Raw genomic sequence first — 11,686 nt, forward strand, 5'->3', positions numbered from 1 at the left:
AAAAATGGTTAAATGATAAATTTGAAAATAGGTGTATTTTGTCAAAATAAAAATTAGTGTAACTACCTCAGTAAGGTTGCTCAAATCTGACTCTGTATCAGAACCACCTGGAAAGACTTGTTAAAAATATGTACCTGACACTTTACACTGCAGAGTCCTATTCAGAAAATTAAGGGTGATGGTTAATATTCCATCTATTTATCAGCAATTGATTAAATGCCTGATTTGTTCCTGACACTCTGCTGTCACCAGCCTGGAACAAGGACCAGCATTTAGGAACCATTAACCTGGAAGCTTAAGTTATTCCTCTTAATGCAGACATTCAGGCAGTGACATTGGAACTGCAATTCCGTATTAAAAAGCGATGAGCCCAGAGACCTATTTTTTCTTGTCCAACTCTCAAAAGTATTTGAATTGATAACATTGCAAGAAATCGATCACAGGTTTATTGTGTATCTTGACACCAATAAAAAAATAAATTATTCTTCTATTTCTTCTTTGTGCAAATAATAACATGCCCAAATTGATCTCAGGTTGCAGAGGAAACAGACATGATCATTTTCCAAATTCTCCATTTGTAATGCTTAAGTGACTAATAAGGAGTGACCAAGGGTCAGTATACCACAGTGATTTACAGCATCGGTTGTTTGTATGTGGGTTCAAACACTGGTCCTAGCATTTGTTAATACTATCTCTGTGAACTATGTCATGGCTTTTTTGTTTGTTTGTTTGTTTGCATGTTTGGTTTTCATTTCCTTGTACTATGTCAGTTTCCCTGAAACAGACCCAGATTCTGAGATTTGTAAAAAAAGCCATAGCTGATCCTGTGAGAACTTCTGGGGCTGGGTGTTGCATGTTCCTGTCTCAAGGTCAAGGGGCTGAGATTTCATAACCTACAGTTCCCGTCACTGAATGTGAGCTTCCTCTGGGGAGGGAGTGTGGCTCTGGGTGGGGTCAATTGTCTATCCAGTGATGCCTCCTGGAGAGGGACTGAACTAAGAGTCCTCAGCAACTAAATCTCCCAGCGGTTGGGAGAACAGGGGTTCAATCCTGAAGTGGGGAGGAAGAACTTTGAGTGGTACCACAGCATCAACTATAATCCCTGAGTCTCAATTACTTCATAAAATGATTGTGCTGTTTAAATAAGATAATGCATTTATAGTGCTTATCACAGTTCCTGTCTTATAGAGACTGTTCAAAAATGATACATGCAGTGGAGAGAATTCTAAGATGATCTCCAAAATCGCCTCATTTTTGTATAATCCCTTCTGCTTTTTATTGTGGGTAGAGCATGTGAATATGAAGAGATATTACTGTGATCATAATGCTGCATTAAACAGCAAAAGGGAGGTTTTCCTAGGTGGGTCAGATCTAATCAGATAAGTCCTTTAAAAGCAGAGAGTTTTTCTGGTTATTGCAGAAGAGGAAGCCAGAGAGATGTGCTTGGCTGGCCTGCAAGAAGGCAGGCATCAATCTGGTATGCTACCTATGGAGAGAGCCGCATGGCAAAATTTTGAGACCAGCCCCTAAGAGTAGAGAGTGGTCCCCATCTAAAAGCTGGCAAGAAAATAAGAACCTTAGTCTTACAGCCACAAGAAAGGAATTCTGCCAATACCCAGCAAGCTTGGAAGAGGATCACAAAACTCTGGTGATAACCATAGCCCTAGGAAATGCCTTGAGTTCAGCCTGGTGAAGAATCCAGTCACTCTATACCTGGCCTTTGGCCCTATGGAAACTATTAGGACAACAAATTTAAAGCCACTAAAACCACTAAATTTGTAGTACCTTGTAATGTCACAATTAAAAATGAAGATGTTTTATTATTATTACTACCACTACTTTTATTATTACTATTAATATACTTTGTCTTAGACTCTCTGGCAACTTTTTGTATCCAAGATTGAAGTCCTCCAAACCTTTCCCAGAGCAAGTAATCAAGAGAATGGAGGAAGGATAAGTGATTGAGCTCTGAAGTGTTATCTTTAAGGCTGCCTCTTTTGTCTTCTGTGAAATTTTGTATTAGACCAGGCTAAGGGCAGACAATAGTTGAGTCAAGATGTAACTTAAAACCCTGACTTGCCAAAGCAAGTCTCATTTATTCTTGTTGTCACAAAAGAGTTAATAATCGTATCCTCTTTAACTTTAATAGTATCACAGGTGAAATGATAAATTATACAGTCACCTCCCAGCTCACTGACACAGTTCTGACTGCAGCCAAATTGGAAAAACTCCTTTCTCTGGTTTTTAGCAATCAATTGATCAGTCAACCCTTATTGAATATTCACTGTGTGCTAGATGATGTGGACATAGCAATGAGTGACATAAGACTGATAGCACCATTCCCTGTCCTGTCACACACACACACACATACACACACACACACACACACACACACACAGAGAGAGAGAGAGAGAGAGAGAGAGAGAGAGAGAGAGAGAGAGAGAGAGAGATCCTTCCTGGAGTTTAAAGTCTAATGAGAAGTATTGACAGTTGGACAATATTACACTATACGTTTTATGGTTGAGAGAGATGGGGGCGATGGGAATAGTGAAGAGGGAGAAATTTGGACTTCGGGAATCACAGGTTTCTCACAGAATGAGTACAGAAGAGTTGGTCAGATAAAGAAAACAGAGGAAGACTTATCTTTTAAATGATGCTAACGGTCTGGACATTTTTGTAAAGAAAAAATTGAGATGTTGACATGTTTAAAACATGGTAATTAATCTTTTGTTGTTTTTCTGCATTTGTGACTTTATTTATGTCCTACCTACCAACTGAGATGCCTCATACCTGGCTTTGCCTATCAATACCCACTTCCACTTCTTAAATTACACCCATGATAATTGTATTTCCTGGTGCATGTGAACACATCTTATCTGAGTCTCTATTTTGACATGTTACATACTAACTTTCTATTTCAGTTACCCAGGTGCATGTTTTGCTTTTCCTGGGTAAGACTTGACTATCAGCTCATTGAGAATGGTGATCATGCCTATTAGAGGTTTTTTCATGTAATAAATTTCCAAGTTTTATTTAAAAACCCACATTCATAATTTTAACATAAGTATTAGGTTATTCACTATTTGTGCCAGGTACTTGGAGACTTCAAAGTAGAGCAAAATCTTCTTCCTAGTCTCAGGAGCTCACACTGCAGTGGGTGAGATAGTTAAGACAAGTAAGAACAGGGAAGAGACATGAGTGTTTTAAAACATAGGTCTTATTGTTATTCAGGTATTCAGGCTTCTCCTGATCTGTTGGAGATCAGAAGAAGCCTAGCGTTGAAAAGACAGTTTGTTACTTACAGTTCCCAAGAGGTAGGAGCATGCCACACTATGCAAGAAGGTCACATGGAAAGTATCAGCGTTGGGCAGGAAGCAGTAGGAATATAAAAAGTATGTGAGTAACAGCTTTTATTGTGATTTTCACAGGAAGGACCAGGTGAGGGCTAGGCTTACGATTGCCTAATTTGAATAATTTCAGTGAGTTATGGAGTGTAGGAGCTGTCCTGAGTTGCCTGATACCTAGACCTGGGGTGATTAGGTTAGAGGGATATTGGCCTGGAGTGCAAGAGCCAGATAGAGGAGGCATGTGGAGGGGCAAAGGACATGATGTGCTCTTGGTTAATTTGCATATGAAAAGGATGCTCACAGGTAGATTGTTTACTCTCTCTAGGAATTTTCCAGTCCTTAAAGTGGGATTTCTTCCATGGTCAGTAAGGCCCCAGATTTGAAAAGATCAGATGAAAAAGACATGCTTAACCCATGGAGCAAGAAACTGTAAGAAATCAGAGAGGTAGCCTGTAATTCTGAATGAAATGAATACATTATGAAAACAGCCCAGGATTAAAACTTGATTTCAGGCATCACTCTGCCACTGAACAGCTATGTGACAGTTGTGTAAGTCACCTCATTGCTCAAAGTTTCAGTTTCACAGGATGAAAAGTGAGAGCACTGGATCAGTGGTTCACTGACTGCACTCGCCACAATCTCAATAAAGACCTTAGGAGGGCCCAGTCGGGTCAGCCAAGAAGACTGGGCTTTTAGGCTTTTACCCCAACTTCAATCAAAGCACCAATACCTGTTTCCACTTCACTTCACATGCTGGAACCAAGGGTTTCTGAGTGTGAGTGCATGCATGCATCCCCTTTCCCCCAATACAGACCCAAATCTGAGGAGGTGATAGCTCTTTCCTTTTCTCCTTCTTCCCTCTCCTTCCATTATTTATTTATTTATTTTTTTAGAAAGTCATTCTGGAACTCTGGATGGAAGAAGAAAAGATAACCAGAGCTGGAGCAGATGGCCAGAGGCAAGCAAAATTCTCTGTGGTGGCTGCAGCAAGCTCCAAGAGCCTCCTTATCAGTAAACTAACCACACGCCACAATTTGCCATGTGCGGAGGACTCTCAATGCTCTCTCTCTACATCTGTCTCTCATTACAGCTCCCAGCCCCACCTTTTTGCACCATTCACACATTTCAGCCAGTAGTAATCCCCAGACCACTAATTCATGCACTGTAAATGATAACTGTCTGACTCACCATGGAGTGGACCACAGGAATGGATTGCTATGAGCCCACAGCAATGGAATAATTTGCAAACCAGCAAACGATTATTTCTTTTTCTTTCAGCAGTATCTTTGAAAGTTCTCCCCATTCTTCATTTCTATTTGTAGTGCCTGAGTTCATACCTCATTACCTCTCATCTGGTCTATTTCAGTAGCCTTTGAGCAAGTCTCTTTATCTTCCAAATCATCTTGCACATACCAGTAATGAAATGCTGGTGTTATAAAGCAGCCTGGATCATGTTACTCCTCTCCTTAATGCTATTTACTGGCTCCTTGTTTACATCACCATAAATTACATAGAACCTAGATATTCTAAATATTGGCCTCAGTCTACCTCTTTACCCCTTCCCAACTTATGCTCCAGCTACACTGGATGCCCTGTCTCTCCTCTTTTTCTCTGACTTAGCCAATTATCAAGTTTTCCTCCTCTTTCCAAGTCTTATAAATGTTGACTTTACCCATAAAACTGTTGCTGTCAGTCAGAATCAACTTATCCCATCCTAGAGGTTGATTGGTACTCCAGTTATTTTATTTTATGCTGTGACACATCAGTTGGTCTCCTCGGAATATAAATGTTTTATTCATTGCAAAAATGTGTGTATTGTTTAGAGTGGAACTTAGCTCACAATTAGATTATTTTTAAAATAATTTAATAAATTTTGAGGATTGATGTAATTTTTCTTTTATTTCAGAAGTACTACTCTTATACCTTTACCCATTTCTCTGTGACATTTCTAACCAAGTCAATTATAGTTGGATGGCTACTAAAAGGCCAACTTCTTCAAAATAAATCCTTTCCCTACCAACATACGGCAAGTAATAGAGTATCAATCTACTTTCTCTTCTGCATTCTCTCATAAACTCATTTCTATTTATTTGTTTATTTATTGAGATAGGATTTCACTCTGTTGCCCTGGCTGAAGTGCAATGGTGTGATCTGGACTCTTTGCAACCTCAACTTCTTGGGCTCAAGTGATCCTCCTACGTCAGCCTCCCAAGTAGCTGGAACGACAGGTGTGCACCACTGCATCTGGCTATTTCTTGTTTGCTTTATTGGTAGAGATGGGGTTTCAACATATTACCCAGGCTGGTCTCTAACTCCTGAGCTCAGGTAATCCCCCCGTCTTGGCCTCGCAAAGTGCTGGGATTACATGCATAAGCCACAGTGCCCAGCCTAACTCATTTCTATTTAGGCTTTTATTGTCACCAGCCTTCTGAAATGTTATGACCATCAACTATCCCAAGTTACGTCTGATTGTCATTTCTTCTCTTTTTATTCAAACTTTCAGAAACACTCAACAGAACTGGTCACTTTTTCTTTTTTAAAGAATCACTTTTTTTCTCTTTTAGAAAAACATATTCTCCTGGGGTTAATCCCACTGCACTAGCTTTTCCTTCTCAGTTATCTTTGTCACTCTTTTTCAGCCTGACTGCTAATTTTTGGTTTGGCCTCTAAAATTATTTCTGGCCACCTCTGTTCTCATATCTGAACTCTTTCTCTAGGTTAGCTTGTCCAGCCATTTGGCCACATGGCTTCAATTACCATCTGTTTGCAGGTAACCACCATGTTTTTATCTTTGGTACAGGCTTCCTTGAATACCATACCCCTTTATAAAATATCTTTTTAAATATATATTCTTGGAATTATCAAATGTTGAGATTTTGAGCTTTTTTCCCACTTCATGACCTGAAATATCATGAAATGTCATGAATTACAAATGTAGAGATTTTGAGCCTTTTTCCCACGTCATTGTCCTTTTGATATGTGGCCTTCAGACCCTAAAATCTAGAAGTTATTCTTAATAATTTCATGCCTTAGAATCATTCTATCATTAAAAATCATTCTATCACTAAATTCTGTCAACTGAACATCCAAAACAGTATTCCAAATTCATTTACTTCTAATTTTTACTACTATTTCCCTGCTTCAAGCCATCATTATTTCTTAGGTTTACTTTAATACTCCTTGTACATCTTATGACTTACACTCTTAGTCATAAGACCAAAAAGAAGTATTAAAGTAATCCTACACAGAAGCCTGTGTCATCTTTTTAAAAACATACATCAGATTATGTAATTTGCTTGCTTAAAATCTTCCAACTGTTTCCAATTGCATTTAAAATTAAATCAAAACTGTTCACTATGATCTGCAAGTAGATCATGAGACCTTTTAAATAATCAAGACCCTGATTATATTTTTAGAATCGCTCATACTCAGCTTTCCTTATGTTCCAGCCATGCCTTCTATCACTCAAAAGTCTAATGTCATTGTAGCCCTATGGCCTGTGTATTAACTTTTCCCTCCTACTAGAATTATTCCCCACCATATATTGCATGGCTGTGCTTTCCTGTCATTTATAGCTAGGTGGCATTCACAGTCACCCAATGTAAAGAATCAATTGCTTACTATCACAGCATCATATTTATCTTTTTCATAGCACTTATTACTATCTTAAATGTTTTATTTCCTTATTATTTCCAGTATCTCCTGATTAGAACATAAACCTTATAAAATCTGAGCCCCATGACTCTTACTGTTTCTGCCACTTGGAAGAGTGCCTGGCTTATTGTAGGTATTAGTTTGTTATTTATTAACTAAATAACTATAAACATGATTTTGAGAGCCATAGAAGGATAGATTTAAGTCTTAGCTGTTAGTTTTTCTACTCTTGTGACCCTGAGAAAACCAGTTTGACTTTCTGAGACTTGATTTCCACATCTATAAAATGAAGGCAGTGATGTTTTTGTTTTGTATAGTAAAGCTTAAATGAGAGTGTGCTGCTGAAATCCCTAATATGGTACCCCAAACTTAGAAAGTACATAATGATTCATATTCTTCTTACTATAAAGTATGATGATTAGTACCATTGTTATATTATTGTTGTTACCTAAGCACCTACGATATTTACCTTGTCATTATTTTCACTGCTAATCATTATTACCTCATCACTCTTTTCACTATTTTGGATTATGGATCATGTGCTTTAGGGTGTGAATGTCACTTTCACAAGGTAATAAAACCATTGTCAACTATTACCTTACTATAATCTTACCTTAATATAATCTTCTCTTCAAAATCTCTTGTTTCTGAGTGGAAGAAAACTAAGCTCTGGGCTGGGCGTGGTGGCTCACGCCTGTAATCCCAGCACTTTGGGAGGCTGAGTCAGGTGGATCACCTGACATCAGGAGTTCGAGATCACTCTGGCTAACATGGTGAAACCCTGTCTCTACTAAAACTACAAAAAAATTAGCCAGGTGTGGTGGCAGGTGTCATTAAGCCCAGCTACTCGGAAGGCTGAGGCAGGAGAATCGCTTGAACCCGGGAGGCAGAGGTTGCAGTGAGCCGAGATCTCACCATTGCACTCCAGCCTGGGCAACAAGACCAAAACTCCATCTAAATAAATAAATGAATAAATAAATAAATAAATAAATGGAAAGAAAAAGAAAAAAAAAAGACAAGTAAACTCTGAGTAATCAAAAGTTTAACCCAGGCAAATCAAGATTTGAGAGGACTATAACCAGCTCTTTCTCTGCATTCCATTTTGTTCTCAACAAGCTCCTGTTGATCCTGGAGGAAAAATCAAATGACCCTCATACACTACAAATAACTCTAAAATTAGAGCGATTTCCATTATATCACTTAGACAGTTAGATATTGAGGCATGGTAAACCACTCTAAAACTTCGTGGCTTAAAACAGAAATCATTCTGTTAGCTCAGGATTCTATGGTCTAGTAATTTGGGCTGGACTCTGTGGTTCTGCTGTCTTTAACCAGGTTTACTCATGCATCTGAGGTCAGTGCTAGTTAGATAGGCAGCTCTGACTCCAGCATTTGACTGGTTGTTAGTTGGGTTGACAGTGGCACCTGGTCTCCATGCCTTTTATTCTCTGGCAGATTGGCCTGAGTTTATTTGCACATTGATAGCAGGTTACAAGAGCAAAAAGATTGGAAGTTTTAAGACTTCTTAAAGCCTAGGCTTCTAGTTGGCACACTCGCTCTTCCTCTACATTCTATTGGCCAAAACCAGTCACAAGGGCATCCCAGATTCAAAAGGTAGAGAAATCAACTACTTATTAATGAAAGTTGATCCAAAGTATTGTGGTTATTTTTGCAATCTATCACAATCAAATTGCCTGAGTATAGTATGAGAGATGTTAGTAACATAGTAATATCTGAAGGCATTAACTCCTACCATTCCTCTAGTAATATCAGATCAGACAGTGCACACCCAATCCACCCCATCTCCTTTGTAGAATTCCTTGCATACAACATTGGAGTAAATGCCTACCCTCATCTGCTTTTTGCTTCACTGGCTTAGGTTCTACACTCTTTTAGCCAGTGGCTAGTGTCCTCATCATCCATATCAGAGATATTAAACCTTTCATGTTCTTTTATCTACTTAATATCATCTGTCATCTGTTCTATTTCTTCAGAACTCAATTAGAAAGGCACTGCTTAGCTAATAATCAATCCATTCAATTATATTACTAACTAATGATGATTTTATATCTTGGAACAAATTGGCAATTTTCTTTTCATCCTCAATTTTCAAAGTGGGCAAAATGGTAAAATTTCAGGCAAAGTGAGTGGGTGGGCCAGAAAAAGAAAAATGTAGGGAAAATGGGGTGGTTTGTTTATCTGGGGAACAAAATGACACATTTCTATGCATAAAGTTAACTCTATTTCCCAGATTCCAACAATTGTAATGGTGGCTTTAAGACTTTGAAGCAATGGCATGTGTTACAAAAAGCTTTTTCCATCTTCCCAAAGAGCTTCCAGGCACACACAAGGGCACACACAAGGTTCTCTACATGAATCACATGCATATGTAGCTCCAAAACATCTGGTGAATCCAGTACCCAAATTAGTCAAACTGATGATTTGGCATCCTATAGACCAAGTATCTAAACAATCAACAAAGCAGATTGAAATTACTGGGGCTTAGGATGTAATGTGAAAAGACCAACTGGGCTAGGAATGGTTGGTTGACAGGCTGTAGCTGGCTGGCTGGCTGCCTGAAACATATGGGGGCCCCATTGGTGTATGGACTTCTTCCCAGAGGTGATAGTGCATGCAGTGGCTGTGGACAGGGGGCTCTTCTTCAAAGATACAGTCAGTGTCAGCTGGCTGGCTTTAACTAGCAAAGCAACATTCTATGTAAGCACAAGCTGTCCCCCCAGAGGGTTCAGCCAAAGGGTTCATAGTGAGTGGGCAGTTATCCTTCACGTGAATATAACACACTGTACAAAGCACTTTCACATAAACTGTCTCATTATAGTGAAGCATTCTTTTGTTTTATTTTTATCAACACATAATAAGTGAGAAAATTGCTGAAAGCTTACTGATTTCCCCAAGGTCACTTAGAAAACAGCTGAGCCAGGCCAAGCATCTAGATGTCCTAAGTCTTGGACACTATTTTCTGTGTAGAGATGAAGGAGGATAGCTATAGGAGTGATCATCATGAACAAATAAGGAATGAAATTTTCATTATAGGACACTGAAACCATATAGAGAGAGTAATCAGAGATGACACCAATATAATAGTCCATGATCATTTAGAGTTGAAATTATTTTAGATGTAATCTCTCTCCAGAATAAAAGATTTTTCCATCCTGATGGTTACACAAGTTCAAAAAGTGAGGAAAAACATGATAGTTAGACATGTATAACCTAAACAAACTCATCAAAACTGGTGAAAACAAAGTTATTGTTATTCTCTTTGGTTACCCGAAATATTTGTATCTCATAGAACAGGATAAAGTTTCATGGATTAAAGAGGGTCAGCAATTTTTTGTTATATTCTCATTTAGAATTGATGTTCATTCACCCTCCCATTGTATCTGCCTTTGGTCCTGTGAGTACTTGCCCCTACTAGGAGGAAGAAGTGATATTACACCAGTTCTAGGCATACCCTTTAACAATGTGGAAAATGTTTGCTTCTTCCCTCTTAGAACATTTTTTTCTTACGATGCTATATCTTGGAACCCAATTGCTATGGTGTGGGAAGCCCAAGACACAGAGATTGTCCATGTGTAGTTCCAGCAGATCATCTTGGCTCCTAGGCAACTACCAGTATCAACTGCTAGCCATGTGAGAGAACCATCTTTGACCTTCTAGTTGGTCAAGCTTCTGTTGACTGGGATGAAAGTCATCATCCAAGTCAACATTGTACAGAGCAGAAAACCACTCAGCAGAGCCCAGACAACAAAATAATTGTTTTTTAAAAAATAAAATGGTTCTTGTCTTAAAATGAGTTTTGGGTGATTACTTATTCAGCAACAGATAAACAAAACAGAAATTACTGCCTGGAAGTGTAACATCATTTTAGCAAAAGTGTAACTATTTGTCACTGGATTTGGAGCTAAGAGCTAAGCAGAAAGTGGTTTCACATTAAGGAAATCATAACAAAAGGTGGGAAGGACAGGGAAAACTTTTTATTTGAAGCTGAAAATAACGTTACTTATTTCATATAGTGTCAAAAGCTAGTCAACACTGTCACCCAAGGTAACACAGAAAGGAGAAAAATACCTAATGAACTTGTAAATTCAGCTGAGAATATTTATAGGCAAAATGTTAAAGGTCCCTACTCATTTATTTTAGCTGCATATAATATAATATCAAGATAGAGACAGAAGAAAGAGATATGAATTAGAGAAGGGATTTTTAGGTTTTCAAGATAAGACTTGCTGTTTTGTTTTGTTTTTTGAAGAATTTTCTTCCCTAGACACTCCCAGAAAAAGACTCTTCAGACAATAATTACATCCAGGGCACTGCCAGAAAAATGTGATCTAAGGCAGAGCTTCAAGGGTGCATCTGTTAGACTCTTTGTTAGGATCTCAGAAAAGCACTTAAGGCGGTGCTTTTCAGCTGGGCAATAAGGCTTCTAATCCTCTGAAGTCCACTTATCCTAGACTTTCTGTGGGATCTTAAGGGTGTTATTCCATATTACTCTGACACCCAGGCTAAGCAAGGTAAAAAAGGACCAGTCTCAAAATGATTTGTGGGTCCATTATTTTGGTTAATAGAGTAATGTAGACTGTGATTTATGAAGTAAATTATAAATTGACACACAGGAAACCCACACAATGTTTAAGGGATTTTATGGACTTTGAATTAAAGGAACA

The sequence above is a fragment of the Colobus angolensis genome, unplaced genomic scaffold (assembly GCF_000951035.1).
Source record: "Colobus angolensis palliatus isolate OR3802 unplaced genomic scaffold, Cang.pa_1.0 Scaffold514, whole genome shotgun sequence".
Taxonomy (NCBI): domain Eukaryota; kingdom Metazoa; phylum Chordata; class Mammalia; order Primates; family Cercopithecidae; genus Colobus; species Colobus angolensis.